The sequence below is a fragment of the Crocodylus porosus genome, unplaced genomic scaffold (assembly GCF_001723895.1).
Source record: "Crocodylus porosus isolate Cpor-Errol unplaced genomic scaffold, CroPor_comp1, whole genome shotgun sequence".
Classification (NCBI taxonomy): domain Eukaryota; kingdom Metazoa; phylum Chordata; order Crocodylia; family Crocodylidae; genus Crocodylus; species Crocodylus porosus.
In genome coordinates, this window is record NW_017728886.1 from 91,552,086 (window position 1) to 91,576,869 (window position 24,784).

The window sequence follows — 24,784 nt, forward strand, 5'->3', positions numbered from 1 at the left end:
GCCTCAGCTCCAGCCCTTTTCTTCTACTCATTTTCTACTTTTGACCAGGCAGACACTTCAGGAGAGAAAGGAATCCTGAACAGTAATACTGGAAGCAGGAATCCTGCTTAGCATTAAGGTACCATCCACCACTAGATTTTATTGCTTGTTTGTTTTTAGACAACAAGCAAGAGCAGAGAGCTACCCCAGTGAAAGGTGGAAAAAAATCAGTAATCCAAGAGTAAGATAAATACAGTGACTTGACACATATCCTGAGGCAGTAAATTTGAATCTATTCCTTGATCTGTAGGGCCAGACAACTTTCAGGTTTTTGATATGACAGTGCTGCAGCAGCTTTTACTGAAATGATGGGAAGAAGGAGAACAGAAGGAAAGAATAAGAAAAGACGCATTTCAACTTGGCTGTGGCTCACATGGCCAAAAGGTTTAACTGGGATCCATTAGGCTTAATTGAAAAGATGCAATGATAACCTAGCCTAGGATTGTTCTTAGCATAGGTTTTGTCTGTGGGCAATACTGCTGGCCACAGATATATAAGTGCAGTGCACCCCTTCCCCCATAATCCACCCCTGATAGTGTGCTGGGGTGGATCATAGGGGAAGGGGTACACTGCACTTATACCCATTTTGATTCCTGATCCACTCAAAGTTCAAAACCAACTGCTTGGCAGTGGCAGCAGCATTTCTAGTTGGGTAGTGCTGAGGGGGTTGATGGACTTCATGGCTCATTATAACCTACCTGGTCCTTTCTAAACTCTTTGTGCAATAGGTGTTAATGACCCTCTTTTATTTTTATTGGTCTAGCAATCAAGTTATTCTCTGTTTTGCAATTCTGCTCTGTGAGCTTCTCTTGGAAATGAAGCTCCTATTTCACAGTCCTGCAGACGATTTTGAACACAATTCAGTAAAGTTATATTTGTTTTTGCTTCAATTTTAAACTGAATAACACAGCCCTAAGCCCCAGCCTATTAGTAAAGCTTCTAGTTTCTTTTGAACTGAAGAAAAATGTCTTGTTTTTGTATGTGATGATGCACCTCACCATCTGTATCCCACTTTTCTTCAAAATTCAAGGTCCTCTAAAGATAGAATACATGTCTCAGTTACAGCGTCATGCATGGTTTAGGAGAGATCTAGGTGAACTTTTACACATGCTCCAGGGATGGGAGGGGGCACACTTTAATTAGAGCAGTTCTGAGAGCCATTCTAATTAAAGCACTGTGTGTCGTGTATCAGCATCCCTGCACTTAAAAATAGTAGCGGGGGTGCTTAAACTAAAGCTTGTTCTATGAGCTTTAATTCAAGCACCCCCACAACCATTTTTAAGCACAGGGATGCTGATTCTGTACATGAGACATAGGAGGCTGCTGGAGCACAGTAATTGCCAAGCTCCAGCAGACTCAATTAATTGAGTTAATTGGGTGAATAATGGGATGGTCTCAATTAAGCAAGTCTGCACTGACACACTGGAATACCAGTGCATTGCAGCAGCCTCCACATTCGTGTTTAGGCACCTGAAGGGTCTAGGAAGGAATTAAAAAACAAGCATCTGAGTGACTCAGGATCCTTAAGGCCCTTACTGTTTAAAATTCCACCTGCAGTTTCATCTGTGCCTTTCCAGCCTTATCCTTTTTCCTCTTTGACTGAGCCAAATTTATTGTGTGAAGAAGTAAGCACAGCTATACTAGTCTCAGCGGTGGCAGGATAAATTTTGCTCACTACACATTCATTAGATTAGGGAGCAGTTTACTCATGAGTAAACTACTCACGAGTAAATGCTCCTGGGCAGGCATCTACACACATAGGGAAGTAGGAGCAGATATATTGTTAATGGCTGCAAACTGCTCTCACTTCCTTGTTGTGTTTGCATACCTAACAGTGCTAGGGGTGTAAACATTACAAGATAGTGTTTGCATGGCACCCTGCAGCACCCTAGAAAGAATCGCAAAGCACCCCAAAGTGCCATGGCACCCTGGTAGGAGAACAACTGAGCTCTCTTTTTCCCTAAAAATCCCCTTCATGCTTTTGTACACAGTTTTCATGTCTTCCCCCAGGCTTCTTTTCTCCATACTGAACACTGTTAACACCAGTTCAATGCATCCTCTAGTACAGTGGTTCCCAGCCTTTTTTTTCCATGACCTGCTGCTGCGAGCAGAGTGTGGTGGTGGCAGAGCTCCCGGCATTCGGCACAGCTCATTCCTTGTCTGCAGCCCCACGACCCGAGGTTGGGAACCGCTGATCTAATATGAGCTCCCAAGGGGTGACAAGAGCGAATGGTCACAAACTCCACTGTGACCAATCTAGGCTCGACGTAAGAAAGAACTTCTTCAGTGTCCGAGCCCCCAAGTTTTGGAACAGACTGCCACCAGAAGCGGTTCAAGCACCCACTTTAAACGCCTTCAAGACACATTTGGATGCTTATCTTGCTGGGATCCTATGGTCCCTGCTGACTTCCTGCCCCAGGGGCGGGGGGCTGGACTCTATGATCCTCCGGGGTCCCTTCCAGCCCAAATGTCTATGAAATCTATGAAACGTGCACACCTTTTGGGGGGTTTTTTGCATTGCTATCACTGCCTGGCTGATATGTCATGTTCTACAAATATCTCCTTATTTCTTCCTACATGTGCCAAATCAGAAATTCTTTACTGAATCTCTTATTATTTTTAGTCCATTTTTCTAACTTTTCAAAGCCATGAGGCACTCCAATTTCATCCTCCAAAAGTGCTAGTTAAAATATTTCAAATTTGAATTTTTGTATGAGAAACACAGGCAAGTTTTAGGAACATATTAGCAAAATACACATCCTATTATTCAACCAATTATGGAGACATTAAAGCATTTTTCATCTAGGAAGTTTTTAATAGAAAAAGGCATGCTCTTTTCCACTGCAAAACTTACGTAATAACTAAGCATCATTTCCCTTCCTTCCACCCATTCTACGAGGTTAATCACATGAGTAATTCTGACATCAAATGATTTGAGGCTGCAACAATTTGGACTTTAAAAACAAGCAACTTGAATAGCTAACAGCAACAACAAGAAAAATACTACTGAACAGGTTGTAACAATCTGCAGCTAATATTCTATATAGCAGTAGTTATTGAAGATGCTAAAAATTCACCTTTGATACCAGTTATGGTAACTGATGACATATTAGATACAGTACAGTAACCTTTACTGTTAAAAGAAAAAATATATGGAAATCCTGAGAGTTTAATATTGATGTTCATGCCAAATCAGGATGAAAAGTCAAAATCTCAGAATTTTTCTCAAAACAAATATATCAAAACACTTTGTCTGTATTGAAACACAATGTTTGACCATAAAAAAACAAAGTGTTTTGTCTTAATCATCTAATGTCAGAAAGGAAGTTGTTCTTAGGAAATTTCTCTTGTGTAAGACTGCTGCTAACACTTAGGGAAAGGGTTGTGCTGAAATTTGAAAAGATGCTTCATATTAGCCCAGATCAAGCAATTCTTAACCAATTTACTTGGAACTAAGGGCATTTTCATCATAGAAGTATTTTTCATAGTCTTTGGATCTCCCATAGAACAGCTGAAAAGCAACATACTGTTGGATAAAGATTGTGTTGACTTCAGTGATGTCAGAATTAAACCAACATTAAACACTTTAGAAAATATCACTCTGCAAATGTCATGACTATACTGATGTAGAAGGCCTCCATTAAGAAAGAAACTGCTTGTCTGCCTGTTACGCTCTTTAATTCAATGCAATATGATATCCATTAAACACAGCAGGAATAAAGTAATTTCTATTGAAGGAAGACATGCAATGGAGTTTCTTAATGTCATTATTTGGTTTACATTGCTTGGTCTTTGCATTCATATTTAATAGCACTAGATCTATAATATCTTACCAACAAAGTTGTGCTGCAACCAGTACCAAGTGCTATTCAGTGTCTGTCTTATGAACGCTATCAGCAAATCAGAGCAACTTATAGCTTGTGAAAGCTGAAGATGCAGTGCTTTTTGATGTCTTCATTTTACTAAGATGTCAGTGGATTCTTCATTGTCTGCCTAATAAAACTTTCAGGATCCAGGTTGCTTTTGGAGGCCAGAAGTATGCAGCAATATGAGCAGGAAGCTCTAGCTTTTCACATAAAGCCAAAAAGTCCTTTCTTGTTATGCATTTGTATATCTAGTCTCAGCAAAAGCTGCTAATCATTCCTCTCACTGCTGGCTACCCACTTTGTAACTGGGAAAGCAGCTACATATGTAATGTTGGCAAAATAATACACAGAATAATATATAATAATCCCCATTTCCTGGAGGTGTCCGATGTCCCAATGAACAACTAAAAATCACCAAACATAAACTGTACAGAATCATAATCTTTCTGACATAGAATTTTAAAAGGCACCCTGATATATCATTAATACTCATATCCCTGGTTTTTAAAAGAACCTATGGGAGTGAGAAATATTTTCATAAATAGGATTTTAAGTTAAAATCAACAAAAAGTAAAACAAAAAACAACCCTACTGTAGAAGAGATATAACTCCTCAGGCATAAACCCATCATTAATAGACATGTGTTAGAAAGAATCTGCCAAGGGGCAAACAAAAATGTCCACCAGGGTTTCTTGCACCTCCTTCTAAAGCAGGGCTGGCCAAAATATGGCCCATGGAGGGATTTTGTCTGGCCTACAGCAGGTCCCTTGGTCCTGCCTGGCCCAGGCACCGTTTGGCCCCTTGGCACACAGCAGAGCTGGGGTGGCTCCACAGCCAGACTCCATTTCCTGGCAGGCCATGGCTGCTCCTTCTGGCTGTCACTGCTTCTGCCACCAGCCCTAGCCCCGGCCCCTGCCCCAGCTCCGGCTCTGACCGCACGGAGACCATTCAGAACCCATGCAGGCAAGGCCTGAGACTAGGTTGAGTGTGCAGCCCTGGCCCCAGCCCTGGCCTTAGCCCACCACGCACAAGAGGTCGGGGTCCCTGAACCTGCCTACCCCAGCCATGATGAGTGGCAGTGGCAGTGGCAGCAGAGCCCTGGTCCAAGCTCCAGGTCCCACTTTTTCCTGCCTCTGCCACTCATCATGGCCAGGGCAGGCAGGTCCACAGTGAATGCTGCAGGGATCCCGATTCCCCATGCAAGGCAGGTCAGGGCTGGTGCTGTGCACTGAGCCTGAGGCTCAGTTCTTGCCTGTACCTGTCTCTGTGGGGTTAGGGAAGGAGCTGTTGCCACCGTCTCTATGCCAGGGCTGCGGCTATTGAAGCTGGGCAGCAGCTCCAGCCCCTCCATGGGATAGAAGGGTGGCCCAGTGGTGGGGGGGGCCTGAGTCCTGGGGTAAGCGCACAGCCCCAGCCCATGCCCCAGTCCCAGCCCCCCTGAGCTGGGGGTCAGGGTCCCTGCAGCACCTACTCTGGAGCCACCTGCCACAGCCACGAGGGGTGGTGGGAGTGGGGAAGAGCAGAACCTAGAGCTGGGCTGGGGATGCCCTGCAGCTCCTCCCTGATAATGCTGCTGCCACCAGCAGCACCTCTGTGCCACCTTGGGGCCCCAAACCCAGCAAAGCAGTGCCACAGGGCAGCCTTGGCACCCACACCAGCCCATCTGCACCCACACCAGCTCCCCACTTACCCATGGCCCCATCCCACATAGGGAGGTTTGGTGAACTGTTGCATGCAGGGTGGGGGGTACTAACCCAGCCCACAACAGCTCTCCAAACCTCCCTATGTGGCCCATGGGCCCAAATAATTGCTCATCCTGTTCTAAAGCATCTGCTGCTTGTTATCTTTAGAGACAGGGCACTGAACTAGAGAAGTCACTGTTTGACCCAGAGTGTGCTCGTAAACCAAAGAAATGAGTCACAATAATTTCCATAAAATAATCCACATTTGCCATTTTATACTTTTGGTTTGGGTTTGGTTTTAATTGTCTTCTTGTTTGGTGTGGGGCATAGGGGGTTTTGTTGTACTTTTTTTTAAACTTATGGCCTGATTTTCAACAATGCTGAGCACCTGCAAAAGGGAGCAGCGGGGTATGCAGCATTTTTGAAAATCATACTAATTAATTAGGTGTCTAAGCATGGACTTGAGCCTAACTTTAGGCATCTGTTCTAAAAATCCTGTCCCTAAGTTAATGCAAAGTTAAAATTGTACTGTTAATATAATAAGAAATCAGGAAATGGAAAAGTTATGGTTCCTACTGCAACTTAAAGTGTTATGTCAATTAATAGGCCTTTTGCTTATATAAATGTGAATTTCATGCTTTTTCCTTGTTAAATGTATGTATCATATATTAGTCTGTTGCTAAACGTCTCCCATAATATAGGAATTGCAACGTGGCTGAAGTATGTTTCTGGAGAAATTAGAATGGGACAAATTATTAGCTGTATATGACATATTCCACAGATTTAGTCTCCTTTTTGTTTGTGAAATACCAATCTGTAATGGAGCCAATGCCCCATTTTGGCAGAAAGAGGGAGCCCAGAGTCAACCGCCAGCTCCAGCCCCTTGAACAGACTTACAGTGACAAAGGGGCATTAAATGAAATGGCCATCTGCCCCAGTATTTAACACGTCTGGAGTGGAAGTAGAGGTTCAGGTGACCCAAAGAGAGACTCATAAGCCCAGGGCTTGGCTGAGAAGGGGCAGTCTGGCCATAGGAGCCATAGAAAGCAGAGCTCTGGGGAAGAGCCAGTCAAGGACTGCTCACAAATGATGATTTCTGTGGCTCAGGAGGTGGGAAGAAACTCTGCACCCCAAACAAGAATAGAGAAGTGTCTCAAGCCTTTGTGGCAGTACTACTACCAGGCAAGATTGACCCTGGGAAGGGAACCTTTTGTTCTGGGAGCAGATGCTCATGCTTTGGGTTTGCATTTATGCCAGAGGACCAGATGTGGATGTAAAGGGAGGATTGGAGGCTGCCACTCTGTGTAGGGACACCCAGCACAAAGCACGTCCAGGGCCTGAAGCCCAGTGAGCTGTCGGGTGGAGAAACCAAGCACTTCAGAAGGAGGACTCTTGGGTGTTGGAAGATGACATATCTGGCAGCAAAGACTGAGGGGGCATAAACCCAGAGCCCACGTGGGGCAAGAACCAGGGGGCCAAGGGGCCCAGAGGCCACAAGGGCAAGCTAGGGCCTGACAGCCTGGGGTTGTGATGCAGTGGACCTCAGGCAGAAAAACTCAGCTAGATAAGAGTGGTCCAATGCCAGAGGACTGCCTCAACCCAGACAAGGACCTACCCCAAAACCCACTCTTGCCTCCTAGGGCCAGCCTCCCAGTGAACCTATAACACTAAGACATTTGGGAGGCAAGATAACAATGCTGGTAAACCCCTGGGAGGCCATAGCGGGTAGTGAGGTAGGGTCCAGGTGGTGGCCAGGAGAGGAGATCCTGCTGCTCCAACCGTGGGTGCAATATAGCATCCAACTTTTTATTATTCAATGAACAGTTTAAATGAACATATTCATTCTATATTTAGACACTATTAATTAGTATAGTTTCAAATATTCACTACTGATAATTCACCCTAGTTGAAAGTTGTCTTCAGATAGCAATGCAGTACAAGGTCTGTATATCACTTATGCCCCAATTAAACCTTCAAAAGATGGCTTAAGTAGATTTTAATTCACATCAGTTACCACTGTAACTGACCACTACAATTCACAAATTATTGTTTCTGTTTCCTGAGTGAATAATTTCTAAACCCACAAGAAGCTTTCAAGAACTCATCTGGCACAAATGCTCAGATGACTATGTTCACATGTAGTTATGATTCTTTACAAAAAAAATTCTTTGGAAACAATTTCCTCCCACAATTGTTCACAGAAAATTAAAAATACCCATCAAGTCAAATTCACAGCTGCCTTCATGTAAATGTTTGTAAATACTTTTTTCCAGCAACATCTATTCTAATACAACCCTCTTTCAGTGTTTCCTCATCTTGAGTCACTTTTGTAACTTTATCACTTTGTTAAGCCCAGGTCTTTGTATTTTACAGTTAGTCAAACCTCTCTACACCCCTGTGATATTCAAAAGTTATATGTATTCATGTGATTAAAATATAAACTGAGCTATTGAGAGGTTTCACAGTGCAGGGTTACAAAAAAAAAGGAACTGAAGCTGGAATGAGAATTAAATTTTTAAAAAGTCCAGAAAGAGCTCATTTAATGCAAATTGATCTGCGCTATCAGTAAGCAGTAAACGTTAAAAAAAATCTGGTCAATAAAACAAAAATATACCCAAGTATGTATCCTGTATATGGCAATAGTTGCAGAAATTACCAGAAAAGATATTGCAGAAAAAGAAATAGTTTGTAGCAATGTACATGCAATCAAAGAAATGAATGAGGCAAGCACCGCACTGTACAAACTGTTTATTGGAACAGCATCCCATGTCAATATTACAGAAAATACAGAATGAAAAGTAACTTTGGAATTGAATGGGGACCCTGTCACATTTGGGCTTGATACCTAGAACTGAAGCCAAGAAAGTGCCACAGAAAAGTATACAAGAACATCAGGAATAAATACAAGATGGAAAAAAAGGAAATTTAGTGATATAGAATAAAAAGAAATAACTAGCTATTGAGATGTATGAAGGTACTGTGAAGCCAACTGCTGTTATGCATGAAAGCACAAACAATATTAGAGACATATCTGTCAAGAACTAAGGGCCTTGTCACATGTTAATTTTGGGTGGCTCCTGGAGCTCTTAACCCTGGAACTGTCCATACATTAATACCTTTAAGTGACTTAAAACAGTGGTACAAAATGACACCACTCCAGGACTGGATTATCTCTGAACTGCACAACAGTACTCCTGTTCTATTAACATGTGGCCACTCCCTGAAGTCCTCCAGTATCCCAGGATGCAGTTGCCCCTCTCCCACCCTCCTGTGATGTCGGTTCCCACACCCATACCTGCTTAGTAGAGCAGCCCAGGGCCTGGAGCCACAGCATTTCTATTTCCCCCAGCCCCCAGCCTCCCCAAGTCCAGAAATGGTGGCCTATGGCACCTTTCCCCACCAGCACTGAGCCTATCTGGGTAGGCGGCCACTGCTAGACCCTGTACATTGCCCTCTCTCCCCGACAACCCTGCTGCCAAGTCCTGGGGACTGGAAGAAAGTGTGGCTAACCCCAGACCTGGCCAGGCTCCAGCAAGCCCCAGGCTCCAGCCCCGCAGCTCCAGCAGTGCCCTGATCCATGTACACAACCCATATGCAGCCCAGCAGAAGCTGGTGGCAGCTGCTGGAGGGTGGGGAGCAGCCTGCTGCTGGGGAAGCCACTGCTCCAGGGCAAGGCAGTTGTGGGTGGATCTGGGCTGCATGCGTGGGGCTCTGCCACTGTCCATGTGGACACAGAAGCTGGCTGCAGCAGACTCCACTCCCAGCTAGGGACTGAAGCCAGCGTTCAGGGAGCTGGCTGCACCAGCCGTGGCCACCACTGCTGCTGCCACAGCCCCCAGCTATGTCCCATGCCCACCGCTACCACCTCGGCCACAGCCATGAACTTCCTGGGACCACTGCCTGCGCCTCCCCTACCCCTTGGCCCAGAGGTGTCTGTTCACTCACCCCATGGCCAGGGACATCAAGGGGCATTGTTGGGGAGGAGGGTAAGTCAGGGGACCAGCTGATCCCCCCTCAGGCTGAAGTTGCCAGGGTGCAGGGAACAGCCTGAGGGACGTCTTTGGCCAGGAAATGAACCTGGACGTGTGTGACCATGAGCCCAAAGCGCGTAGGTGCTGGGAGGTGGAAACCAGACAGGCTGCAACCTCCCCATGCAGCCCCCCACTGAGTCTTCAGCCTCACTCACAAGGGACCCTGGTGTCTCCCTCTCCCCCCTGCAGTTGCAAACACTGCTGCTGAGGCAGGCGAGAGGTAGATGAAGCATAGAGGATCATAGAGAAGTATGACTGGAAGGGACCTCCCTGCTCACCAAGCCTCTAGTGGCAAATCCCAGCTGTGCACATAGGTGACAGAAGATTTCTAGACTGCTAGGTTTGACTGCTCTAAAATCCAAACTAGCACTAACCCGATCAACATTCGCGCAGCTCAAAGTACATGTAACAAGGCCGCTAGGACTGATTCAGCATACAGTGCAAGTGGTGTGAAATCTAAATGAACACTGAGCATAAAATCATAGAAAATTAGGGTTAGAAAGGCCCTCAAGAAGCCATCAATCCAACCCCCTACTCAAAGCAGGACCGCCCCACCAACATTATTCCAGACAAGGCTTTGTCTAGCCAGGTCTTAAAAAGCTCCAAAAATGTAGAGTCCATAACATCTCTCAGTAACCTGTTCCAGGTTTTACTTGTTTTAACTTCTAAAGCTTTTCCTAATATCTAACTTAAACTTCCCTTGCTGCAACTTGAGACCATTACTCCTTGTTCTGTCATCTGCCACCACTGAGAACAGAAGAATATACATCTATATCCTTCTGATGCATCAGAAGTATTCAAGGAGGTATTTAATATAGTAAGTGTCATTAAGTAGAAAACCTCAGGTAACCCCATAGTCACTACTCCACCCAAGAAAATTCCATTTAAGCTCTACAGGAACTAACACGCAGTGACTTCAAATGTTATAGATACACCTGATGACAGCAGTTTAAAACAGCAGTATGATTGATGTGGAACATGGATTTCCCTATTTCTCTTTCATTAGATTTTGTATACTCACTGGCTCAGTCTCATCTTGAAATGTTCAGACCAGGGCCAGGTCTTTGCATTTTATTTTTTTTTTTTATAAGTTCCATCACAACGGACCTTTGTGACTAGCTAGAGTGAGATTTAGAGGGAGGAACCCAACAGAGCTGTTCCGCAGGAGACAAATATTAAGCTTTGATCAGTCCTATTGAAATCAAGAGTACTATTCATGGGTTTAACATTACTCACATACATAAACACATTAATGATTCAAGGCCTAAATTGGTTTGGATTTTTAATGCATGACAATAGGTGCACAGAGTCATGGAGAGGAACATCTTGTTTATTTAATTTGATTTCACAGAACAACAATCCATAGGTCATATATACTGCCTTCCAGTACATCCAGTACAAAGTACTTTTTAAAAGACATAAACATTGCCCCCATTATACAGATAGATATACAAAAAATGGAGCACTTGGAGAAGTGACTAAGATCACCTAGTAGGCCAGTGGCAGATAGCTCAGAAGGGAACCCCTGGTAGCCTGCGTCCTAGGGTAGACCTGTAACTACTAGTTAAGGCAACTGGGTGTTCAACAAGAAAGAAAGATATTTCTATAGAAAATCCATACAAGTTTAAATAAGTACAAGATAATCTCAAATTTTTATATCCATCTACATTATTACTCAGAACAATACTGAACTTTGCTTGTACCTAGTGTTTGGATGATGCACAGTGCAATAAGCTTTTTACTCTCATTGTAATAGGGTACTTTTGTAACTTTCTTCTGGAGTCTTTAATATAGAGGTATTTTAACCACTTAGCTCGTCTATAGCACCTTCCACTGAAGGGCACATTAGGGGTTTTACTAGTATTAAAAGCTTGAACGATAGGCCACTAAAGTTCAATGTGAATCCCTCTGTTAACTGAAGTGGTGTCTGAATCAGCCCCTAATGGCTTATGCCTTATGTCAGGTAGAAAAATAACTTCATTTTACATATGGGAAAACTGAAAGGTGACAAACAGTTTCATAGTTGTTAGCAGCTAGAGGGAACCTTACAGATCATTTGGGCAGGAAAAACTGCTGGGATCAGATGACCCCAGCAAGGTTGGCATCAAGATGCTTTTTAAAGATTGCCAAGGTGGATGACTGTACCACCTCTGGGAGGAGCCTGTTCCAAACCCTCAGTACTCGACTTGTAAAGTTTTCCCTTATGTCTAGCCTGAAGCGATCCTCAATCAGCTTGTGCCCATTATTTCTTGTCCTCACCTGGGGGGTCTTGATGAATAGATGCTCCCACATGCCCTATGCCATGATATACTTACAGGCTGCCACCAAATCCCCTCTGAGTCTTCTCTTCTCCAGGCTGAACAGTCCCAAGTCTTTCAGCCTCTCCTCAAATGACCTGGTCTCTAGGCATCTAATCATGCGTGTAGCCCTCCTTTGGACTCTCTCAAGCTTCTCCACATCCTTCCTGAAGTACAGCACCCAGAACTAGATGCAAAACTCCAGCTGCGGTCTCACCAAGGTTGAGCAGAAAGGGAGGATGACATCCATAGCCTTGCTTGAAATGCCTTGGTAGATGCATGCTGGTGTTTGATTAGCTCTGCCAGCTATGGCATCACATTGGTGCCTCATGTTCATTTTGTTGTCTATCACGAAACCCAGAACTTGTTCAGATGTGGTGCTAGCAAGCGTAGCACTGCTGAGCTTGTAAGTGTGTTGTGGATTATTTTTCCCCTGATGAAGCACTTTACATTTCTCCATATTAAAGACATCTGTTTGAAGTCCGTCTGCCTTGCAAGCTTGTCCAGGTCAGCCTGTATTCCCAGCCTGTCTTTGAGTGTGACCACACTCCCCCATAGTTTAGTGTCATCAGTGAACTTTGCTAGTTTGATTTTAATCCCCAAATCCAAATCTCAACCATCCCAGGGTGCTTTGCACCTCCCGTGCAAGCCCCACTTCACAGGGTGGGTAGGCTAGCCTTGGCCCAAGTTGTCTTCTCCAGCTGAGCAGGCAGGTATGCTCTAGCACCTGCTGGCTTCTGGGTTGGGTCACTGCAGGCATGTGGTTGCATTTCTGGAATCAAAAGTGAATGGCTGTTCACTTGCTTATCAGTTCAATATATGCATCTTAGATTAACCTGTGAAAATTGAATAAATTCAACCTCATGTTTTTTGACTGCTGTTACACAGGCTCCCCACACACCAGCTGCTCTTGTTGCTGGGTAGCCTACCCACAAATCTTCACTCTGATGCAACCTCTAAACCAACACCCAAGGGCTGTGCCTTGCTCGCTTACTGCTAGTTACACCACTAGCTGAAAAGAACAATTTAAGCCCCCAAAATCAGAAAAGTATTCAGGGCTGTGACACCAATCTAAAACAGATATCTCCACACAACCCTGAGTAAGACATCTTCAACCTGAATAGGAGCAGGAGGTACGACACATGTCCCCTCGCTCAACATATTAATTCTATTCTGAAATGCTCAACTTTTCTCATTCTTTCTAGGAAGCCTAACTCAGGCACTTAAGTCCTTAGCATAGCCTGTACCTTGCCTAAATCACTCCACAAGTCAGCAAGACCAAAGTTAAAGACTCACAGTAGAAGTCCTGAATTTAAGGAGAGTTTTGCCAGGAACCTCAATAAAGCCAGGATTTTGCCTTCCGGCTCCAGGTCACTCTGATCACTACAGTGTTTAGTTCTCTAAATACCTTTATCTAGTATTCAATACTAATTTGAGCAGAGAGAATAATTTGAACAGAGATAATGAATGAAACACAGTAAACAGTGTTCTCAGTTTTAGTACCTTCCAATTCTGGTCACATAAAATAAACTGGAAACACCTCATGTTTCAATGAAGATTTGTGCTGAAATCATGACTCTCGGGTTAAGGAAACCAAACAGAAGCAGTGAAATGTTGCCTATTTTCCTTGTCACTTGATTTGCAGTCGGCCTTCAGCAAGCATTTAAATTCATAAGCTTTTTACAGCTAAGTTTCTTAATTGAATGAGAAGTTAGGCCCAACAGAGCACAAAGACTGTCTACACTACTACAAAGAACAGAACTTCCTCAGTATCTCGTGATCACTGCTTTTAAAAGGAGGCTTTGCCTTGGGACTCCCCAAGAAGAAGCCTTGTCTGGTCTCCCTCTTCTGAGATGAACCCCTGAAGCTAGTCCTGGTATGGCTTCTTGAGGGACAAGCCTCTGGCTCAAAATCCTGGTACGTCTTTGTCCCCAACTTCCTTCCAAGCCATAGCACCCCCAGCTCAGACAACTTTTTGGTCAGCTCCTGGCAAGAGGGGCATTTTCTTCTTCAAAGAAGGAAGGTCAAAGCATTAACATCCCAAACAGCACGACAGCTTAGGTCAAACAGTCTTTATTGTACCACTGCAGTTCCTTCTGTCATTCCTCAGATTCCACTTTGTCCTCCCTGGGACTGTTCGTTTCTGCCCGGCTCCATCTTCCCTGGGACCACCTTTTCTCTACTCTATCTGGCTCTCTCAGAGCCTCTCTCTTTCTCCTACACAGAGAGCACAAAAAGCTGTTACAAAAGTGTAGCAGTTTACATAGGAACTAACACTCATCCAATAAAATTAAACCTAATGTCCTAGGGCAGTGTTCCTCAAGCTGTGGGTCATGACCCAAAAAAGTGGGCTACAAGAATATATGAGAGGGTCACGAACAAACTTTTAAAATGGATCGACAAACTTTAAAAATGGATTCTCCTTTAAAGAAGGAAAACATTGGCAACCGTGGCTTTTCCCTTGCAGGCCGGCAGAGTTCCAGCCTGCGATGGGCTACTTGGAGCCCCCCTTTCCCATACACCCATCTCCTAACTCACACACTGGAGGGCTGAAGCCTGGAGGTGGGGGACAGAGGGTCACAAGTGAGAGGCCCTGGGGCAGGACTGGCCACAGATGTTTTTTTACAAATGGGTCACAATTCAAAAAAGGTTGAGAACCACTGTTTTAGGGAACCAATCATGGAGCAATCTCTCTCTGGCCCGCTGCCAGGCCAGGACTGCCATCTTTCCATGGGCATCTAGGTTTCCTATTTATGAAACTATTCACAGCAATTCATGCTCAACCTGAGGCCCATAAAGTGTTCCTCACCAGAACCGCAGGCTAGAAATCAGCCCACCTAACTTCTTTCATTAGATTCAGGATTTCTGTTATTTTGAGTGCTTTGGGTACAAAATAGGACTCAAAAGAGGGACAGGGATTGAAATGCTGAAACAAAACAAAAAGAAACAATGAAACCATTGTGGTGATTTAACATTGTGAATTTTTTTTTTGGCCAGGACACCTGCTGACAAACTTTGGAATTAGTAAAAATAAACAAGGGAGATGGAAGGCCAAATGACCTTGTTTGAGTGATTTTATTTAATTGAAAGGTTACTTTTACAAGGTTGCATATCCCCATGTTTATCTTTTCTAGTCATAAATAAAATGAGATCCAAACCTCCAGAATGAACACACTTTTCCCAGTCCTAATCCCCTGAGGTTCATCTCAGAAGCTTAAAGATCATTTAATAAGTTGTTTGAGAAGCTGATGATTTCAGTTGTTTCTGTCCTTGATATGATTATATTACTCTTAATTAATAGAATTTTGAGGCCTGGAATTTTGAATCCAGCCATCAAGATGATACAGTGACATCACAGCCATAAACCACCACAAAAATAAGACAGAATTTCAGATGTAAGAAGTGAACACGGCAGCAGCAGGAACAACAAAATGTTGGCTGCTCTCTGCTTTTCTTTTTCTTGTTCCCTGATAATAATGTTATTTATTACATGCTTGGGAGTTACTGTTAGTTTTGCATTGTATCTGGTCCTGCTGGGATAGTTTAAACCACAATAACGTTAAAACACTGGTAAATATCAGGAATTACATCAACATTACTGGAGAAACTTGCGTAAAAGCAGTGAAAGTGACAGATGGACTTTCCTGAAAAGATATACTAAAAATACATGAAAAATTAATTCTTAGGAGATCCTATACAATGTACACAGATGCACATATTAGCATGTATTATGAATAACTGCTCAAGACCTCCCTCAGAAAATGCCAGCTCTTAGTTTTCACTATTTTTTTACTACAAAAAAAATAACACAGCAGTTTTTCTGTTGCACAGAGCTCAGAAAGACCACAAAAGGTCGTAATGTTTAAACACTATGGATTCCTATTTGAAATATCTGGTTTTATCTTGTGAATCATGTTCACATACCTAACAGTGTTAATATTGTGTGGCACCCAGGGGCACCCTTGAAAGAATCTCACGGTGCCCCAGGGTTTTATATTACCCTGCTGAAGAACAGAGATAGACGGCCAATACTTCACATAGTCTCTCCTCAGCATATTCATAGGCAAAACTTGAGTCTGAGTAAAACCTTCTGCTGCAAATTCTAATGCACGCAGTGGTGGTTTCTAGTTAGTTAAATAAGTTCACTACATCATTTCAAACAATGAAAATAAATACAACCATTGCACTGAAAAAGGGATAAATTAGCTGGAAGAGGACAATGATATTTTAAACCACTTAATCCAATGCAAAACTTAAAGTAAGAGTACTAGGATCAATTTGCAGTCCCTCATCAGGCACTAGGCAAAAAAGATGATAGAGTTGGTGCAGAAGTTTTAGAAGTAAACTAAAAATGTGAAATGAAAGTTACATGATATTACTCATGAAAATTTTCTTGTTTTTTAACCTTTCTTTTCTTCTTTCCTTTGAAAAGAAAAATGTAAAGCAAAAAAAAGTATGCTGGGGGAATACATAAGGCAAAAATGGGGGAAAAATAATTTGGCAGTTTTTAAAAAATTTCATTGGGTAAAAAAAAGTTAGCTCCATCACTGAGCTGTTGACAGGAGACTCTTGGGATATATTTCCACAAGTGTATTGAGTCAGAGTTTGTCTAGTGTTTGAAACAAGGAACTAAGAATCAGGATTCCAGGATCTTGCCTCCTGACTGCCATTCGTCTATATAGGGACCCTGGACAATCTGTGCCTTAATTTATCTACTTGTGAAATAGGAATTATACAGTAAAAACTCCTGTTAGGGGAATGACGCTTAATAAAATGCCTGGAAAATGATTTTAGATTCTCAGATGAAAGTGGCCATAAAAAACACAAAGTATTATTCTATTGCAATAACACGACAACTCCTTGCCGGCTTCTTTCACTCTTCTTCCTGAGACAGTTGTAGTTCTGCTAACTGGCTGTCAGAAATGGAGAGCTTTGATTTTGGAAAGGGCACCAGCATGATAGCTGCAGACAGTACAGAAATGCAAAGGATGGGAACTTGGGCCTAGTTGGTGGTCACATTGTCTTTGATTCTAGGAGATTTTATCTGCTGCCATATCTGACAGCCCCTTGCAAAGACAAAGGCTTTTCATCATCTGAACATTGGTTTCTCAAGAAGAAATTAAACTACCGAATGTGAAAGGGGCAGCTGGGAATTCTTGTGACATTTACACTTTTAAAAAAATGCTTCAAACTGCATACGAAAGTGTCTAACTTGTTGCCAGGGTTCTTTATGCCACTCCACAGATGCACCCACCCCAGCCTACTTCTCCCACTTTTATGCACCTCCAGTGTGGCCCAGGAAGCACTGGCGGGGAGGGGGGTTTGATCAAAGATCCGCTCTTGCTCTCCCCTTGTGCAGTCTCAGCAGGGATAGTGAAGAAAACCCAGATCAAAACTACGCATTGGGAATTTCACTCACCTGTGAGCATCAGGCACCAGTTGCTGGTATTTTCCAATCTCAGTTTGCAATTCCATCCTTACCACTGGGGTATGAAGGAAGAGCCAAGCAAATCATCCCCCCCCCCCCACATTAAAGCAGGCATAAAAGGGAGCTCAGTGCTGCCTTCGACAGGCCAATACGCTCCCGGCACACATGGCAGCTACATCAGTGGCAGGACGTGTCAAAGAGGACTTCAGGAGCAGCAGCAATGGACAGGGGGCAAAGTGGTTATAGCAGAGAAACTCCTTTCAGGCTTTGGTTTCACAGGGTGGTTTACTGCTTTTGTGTCCAGTGGGCTTTTGGGAGTCAGCTTGTTTTTCACATGAGAAAAGTAAAGTTGTGAGGCAAAGAGCAAATGTCCACCTTTGGTAAAGCACTAGGGTTTTTAACCAATGTAAAGTTTTTTTTTTCAGTTATTCTTTCTGTTATTTAGGTTTCCCTGCAAATATGCAAATGATACTTGAGTTTACAGCTGTAAACCCATCCTAGTGATCATTATAATGTGCAGGCTCACTTCTGTTTTGTGGTATCTGCTGCAGTTGCTCTTACCTGATCAGTCATTTCTGAATCAAATGCTTGTTAAAACGGAAATGCTGTTGCTAAAAACCAGGTGACTTCTTTGTGCTTTCCTTTTCCTGATTGTACGTCTTGATTTTGCAACACCAAGCGTACTTAATACTGAAACCCAGGTCATTTCTGCAGAAAAAGCACTCCAGGATTTTACGACTTGAGGAAAGTCAGGATGACATCACAGCTAAACAGGAAAAATCTGGATACGTTGGTCAATATTCTGTCATTTATTATTGTAGGGTTAACCAAGGACTATGTTCTGCTGATTTCTCCTAACTCACTCATAAGGTGGCAGCTGCAATTCTCTATATACTATTTTCCCCTTATCAGTTAAATCCAGCTGCCTAAAAAGAGGCTTTGGAACTCTTCACTTCTAGTTTTGGATCTAACGCTAAGACTTTGTATGGTCTCATACAGTTCGATCCAAGATCTCCACCTCTTCTTCCACTGCCTGTAAAACAGAGTAATCATACTTGCGAACTTCCCTCATTTACATCCTGACATTCAAAGGAAGCCTGAAAGACTGGGCTGCCTCTCCACATCTCCCACTTGTCTTTAAAAACGGCTTTTTTAAATACCGGAAAGGTCAACTTCGGTCTTTCTTGGTTTTACAACAGGATTGTTGGATACATCTCAGAGGATGTTTATTGTGAACTACTGCCACTTAAATGAAGAAGAAGACATGTTGACTCTTAAACAAGGGTTTCTTTTCTTTAAAAAAAATCAGTCATTGAAAGGAAGCAAGTGTTAGTGTATGTATATATACACGAAAATGTTTTTAGAAGTCTGACTAAATAATCCCTTCCCCTCTGAGCTATTCAAGTTTCATTCACTTGACTCACTAGTTCACTAATCTTCTTTCAATCTTCCAATCTAGACTAGATCACACAGAGCTCCCAATGTAAAGAACAAATAACTGCCCCTTCCAAAAAAAAAAAATTCAATCTGTCCCTTTAGAAAGGCAAAGCATTTCTGAGCTTTCTCTACATCTCATGATGCAGCACAAAGGTGAACATGACCCTTTCCCGTCTTGGTTGGAGATCACCTTTAGTATCAGTCTGCCATCCATATTCTTGCAGTTCTTCCTTATCCCCGTACCATAAATAGATTATATCAAGATGTTATTGTTTATTTACATCAGTGAAGTAACTTATTCATCTACTAATTGAGCAGTCTGGGCTTTTCAAGGTTTCATCAGCTTATGTTTTTTGTTACTCAGTGCAGGCAACCAATGCTAGTTGCCCGATTTCCCCATGACTCCATATTAGGTCCATTAGCACTTGTAGCAACTTCTCCCCACAAACTCAGTTCTTGGGTACAATCCAAACTGCTTTAGTCACTTTACTTAGGATATTTTTTCCTTTAATTTTAATTATATCTTAGAGGAGTTCTTAGACCTGTCTCTATAGCTACCTCATGAAATAATTTGCACATGTCAGGGTAGATATCGGGGAAAACCTGAGAGCTATGCAAGACAGCAGGTAACCAGTGGTAGTAGGCTTAGTAAAGGCCATGGCTCAGCATCATCTAGGGGCAACAGAGTGATTCTTATATGCTATGACTATTAATAGACTTTATATTTGAAATATTACTACACAAGGGGGTAGTGCTACACAAGAGTTAGGCTGTATCCAGACAAGCGTGGCCGTGCGGTATGTGACACCACAGACACATCCGCAATGCCACATACCACACATTCAGCTGTTCTCCATGCTGCAAGCGAGCAGCGTGGGGGATGTGCTTTTTTTATTAAAATATTTCTATATAGAGAGAGACAGTTATATATATATATACAGCCTATAACATAAGCTTTCCATCACGCATCCTAAAACCGCGTTAAGAAACCCGTGCTTCCCAATACAATAAACACACCCGAGCAGCAGAATCACTGCTGCTGCAGCCCCAGGAGGCCCCCAGAACCCCAGGTAAGGCTGCTGGGGCTGGCCCAGTGCTGGCCCCAGCCTGCCCTACCCCACCTGGGGTAACCTGCCATGCACCAGGGACAACTAGCAGCAGCACAAAGGGTCCCACTGCTAGTTGTCCCTAGAGAAACAAATGTACATGCTTGTCTGGATGCGGCCATACTGCCCATCATGGAAGAAGTAACCGAGGTGAAGAGCCCTACCCTAAAAGAGAATGACACTACGAGAGACAGCTTACAACCTCCCTAAGGCACTGCAACAGCCTCAGAGGACACCAACTGGTCTTGAGCTAAATAGGGATGAAACTTCTGAAGGTTTCAAATGATTTGCTTTAATTCCAATAATAATAATAATAATAATAATAATACAACTTTCTGCCCAATTTCAGGATGAAAATAACTTTGAAATATCAGGATTGCCAATGGGATGGGCATTCAAATTTTCAACCAGCGCTCAATTAAAATAATGCCAATTCCTTAGACCGGTGATTCTCAACCATGGTGGCATGAGATCTTTGAAAGGTACCACATACTGGTCCCCGCCCAGCCACTCCTCCTCCCCCATTCACTGCCCAGCCCCTGGAAGAGGAGGTCAGCACAGACTCTTTTCTGCCTGGCCAAGCCTCCTCTTCTACCCTTTCTCCACAGCCCAGCCACCAGGTAAGCACTGTAATAAATAAATTATTTTTTTTAATGAGCTGCTGATAAAGTCACAACAGTTATGGAGGAGTCTAAAAAGATTGAAATCCCCTGCCTTAGACTGAGTAGTTCATGAGTATTTCAACTGTTGGCTCAGAGGGTCCATGAAGCTCCACATTGGTTCGGCTGACACAGTCAGCCCTGTAAGACAGGTATCTGTGATTAAAATTACTGCTTTGTTTTACCGTATACTAGCACAGTGGTGCTCAACTTTTTGGCCCAGTGAGGCAGATGAGGATTGCATGGTCTATCCACAGATCAGATCAGACCCCTCATGCCAGGACTGGGCCCTGCTTCATCGCCTCCCAGTCTGTGTGTGGGGATCAGGCTCTGGGATCCCATGCTATCTCTGGCCAGTCCCACATGCTGGGATTGGGCTCTGGGGGCCTTTTGCTGCCCTCATGCACCAGGATTGGGCCCCATGTGGCCCTGTACACCCAAACCTAACAATCAGGGCCAGATGACATGGTACAGGGGGCCAGATCTGGTCCATGGGCTGGAGGTGGATCATAGTGGACCAACATCTGGAAATGCAACTTAGGATTTGTTCTGTTTTGACTAAATACCAGAGGCAAGACCTCCCAAATATTCCAGTTAAATAAACAAATAAATAAATAAATAAAATAGTGCACACTATATTTGCAGACAGCTAGGAGCCTAGGAACAGCAACGTGCAAGGGACTGTTCTCATCCACTATCATGTAAATACAAGGGCATCTGTATTATCAACAGGGATTCAGGTTTTCTGTTTCCCATGGAAAAATGCAGCTTGTCCCATTTAAAGGTGAAAACCACGGCTTTCCCCTTTAAATGAAGAAAAATGCGGATTTCCCCCTTTAAAGCAGGAAAATATGGGTTTCTCCTTTTACAAACAGCTGTCTGCAGGTTGGCAGAGTTCCAGCCTGCAGGTACTGGTAGACTTCCAAATTGCTTTCAATTTGTAAATATATCAATAAAACATTGTGTTTAACTGATGCCGAGTTATATAGTGGCATTTCATTTTAAATGCAGAAAAACACAGATTTGGGGGTTTTGATCAGAGAATTTGGGATTTGTAAACAGAGATAACCAGGATCCCTGAATCAGCCTAGTGACTGGTGCAGAAAGCACCACATAAAAAAAACTTATGTTCGCAGCATCATTCCATCAATACCATTTGTCTGAAGGTGCCCAGCATTTCTAATTTGGAGGGAAAAGATGGGTCATAGATCAATGGATCCAAATTTGTGTCTTACTCCATTTAGTCTTTTTTTTTTCTTGTTAAGAATGTTTCTTCAGTTCAAATGCAAGTATTAATTGTGTGGCAATTTGCTCTTATCATCAGGAGATTATAATGAAGTGTATTTGATGGTTGCTTGTTGCTTCTGCATCTTACTTAACCATCAAACTATTCTGCTGTGTGATTAGCTCAGAACAAGCATCACTTGCTCAGCAAGAGGGGAAAGCTTTGCACCTGATTGGGCTCTCCTCCTTTGATGTCTATTATTCCTCCTGTTCTATTTTTAATCTAGTTCCTCTTTCTTGCTTGCTCCCTCACTTAGGTTTTTAGATATTTATTTATATATTTCCCTGCTAAAACGAACTGCTTCCCAATTCAAGCCTAATTGTTCAGCCTTCCTTGGGTTCTGGAAAGGAGCAAAAGAAAATATGCCAATAGCAGGCATGGTGCACGCAGGAAAAAGATGCAGTTTGCACAAAAGGGGCAGAGCTGCCATTGTGCCAAGTGCTGTGAAGCAGTTTCTTTCTCAGGTGTCCAGATTTTGCTTAACTGCAAAACAAAGGTATGACCAGGAAGAAACAAGCTTCTGCCATACTCAGAAAAGCATGAAGAGAAAAGGTAGTCAGTAAGAGAAGCTAAAAGACACTCTCAGCAAACATAACACCAACATTTCTTTCTTTTTCAAACATGTGCATCTTGCTTTCACAGCCAGCTTTCAGCCCTGCCCTTTCAGTGCAATATGGAGTTCTCTGATGGCTCTCCCATAGCTGTTGTTTCCCATCTTTAATATCTGTTTTTTAAAATGAACAATTTCAGTCATGTCTCCATTAGCAAAAGGCTTAAGTTAGTCAGCTCAGTGCAAGTCCTTCAGCTGATTTAAAGAAACTCTAGATCAAGACTTTGGAAAAGGAAGGCTAGCACTTGTTGGAAATTTCCTGATAAAATTAAAATGTGGTTGGAAAATGCCAATTTGTTGAGCCCTGAACATCTGTCTGAAGCAGTCTGGATTCCACATGTTTTCACTGAGTCCAGGTGAAACTCACTCTGGATGCCTGGAGAACTACTTTGGTTTTGAAACGACATGCGTCTAGAACCCAAAGCTCCAGGATAAATCCACCAGGCGCTCCCAGGTGAAGAACCTGGTGCTTTCAGCAGTCAGCTCCAGGGCAAACCTTTCAGGCACAGGTTTCACAGGGCTGATGTTCCAAGGGCAGGGTTTTTAGGATCTCTGCCAAGGATCTAGGAAACTGCAAATCTTAGGAGTCCCCATCTGAACCAAAGTTCAGCTGTACTGTATGGAGCTTGAAAGCCCTGAGAACCCAAATGCTAAACATAGCCACGTACCCTAGGATCCCAGGCAACTGGACGGTTCAGTTCCTCTGGTGCTATCTGCACCTCTTAGAGTTCCCCAAATGAATTTTTTTTTGCAGAATTTCCAGTTCAGAGGACATTTAAAACACTTTTTTAATTTCAGACCTTTTTTTGAAGATTAAGTTGCCCAATAATTAGAAGACTTATTTTTGTCCAGCTTTAAAAAAAACCCAAATCAGACAGTATGAACAATCCAGAGGTTCTAAATTATTTGCTGTTAATATTATTTATACCTGTCCTATTATAAGTATACATGAACAATGAGCATAGTCACAGGCACTATTGGTTCATGATTGATTTGTGGACCAAGTAAAATGGTAAAACTGCAAAGAGTATTGTTCTATATGAATATCTTGAGTATATAGTTTCATTTACAAAAAGACTGACTTATACATTGCTATCACATACGCACATCATATGTGTATGAAGAAGTTTGCATATATTTATATGTACATATGCAAGTATCATCATCCAAATCTTTACTGTCTACTGCTCATAAACATGGAGCTTGTTTATTCATCTTTGTTCATGCTGTTGGTTTCCTATTGTAACAGGGCAATAAGTAATACATTTTGTTGCACTTGGGAACTGAGGAATTTGACCCCTGAACAACATATCATGGAGTAAAAAATGTGTTCAGATTGTAGTTAAGTTGAGCTAACAATACAGGTGGCCAGGGAGTATTTTGAACGCTGTCCATATGACCCTACTTTAGCTTCACAGTGATCAATGTTTTTCTTCTTAAAAAAAAAAATACATCAGTGTTTTGGATTTTAGGAAAAAGATTAGGAGAAAAATATTAGTGGTTAAAGTATTCCCCCAACCACAAGAGTTTGAAAAACTATGAAGCAGGACCTAAACAATTAGGAAAAATCATGGGATATAAAAACCAAAAACTTATAATACATTTTGGGTTCTTTTAATTTTCCTTTTGGTTTTTGAGGCTTTAGTGTGCCCTTGGGTCACATTTTCAAGCTTTTCTTTGCAATCACGAGGACTAGAAACTAACTTTTATAAAAATGAAAACTGAGATTCTCACCTAATTAAATGCCTCCAGAAGCTGGGGCTTTGAAAAAAAAATCAAATATCTTGAGACTCACGATAAAATCACAAGGGTTGGCAACACTGAATTAATCATGTGAGCAAGGAAGCTATAGCACTTGTGCTAGCTGAATAGTAAAAACAAACAGACATAAACCCTTATTCACAAATATTTTTGCAACTAAGGGTGCCAAGTTCCAGTTGGCTGTGAGTTATGCTATTCATTATTTTAGAGTACTCATATAGGCACCAGGTACTTGTGGAAATCCTTGAGCATCCTGAATTTTCCACAAATGTCTGGATGATTAATTTGTATTGAAAATTCGTTATTTGCCAATTATCATTCTGCGGCTTAAAAAGTCTGAGTCACTCAATCTGTAGCCAATAACAATAACACATCTTAGACACCCAAACACACAATTTAACGAATATTTAAAAGAAAATCCTCACAGGCAACCCACAGACTAAAATTATAAATTAAAACTATGCAGCAAAGATTTACGAATTATTAATGCATTCACAGAAATCAAGCTTGTTTTGCAAAGTATTCAGTATCCTTAAAAAGAGGATTTAAATCATAAATATTCAAAAAGGATAGTGGGATGTGC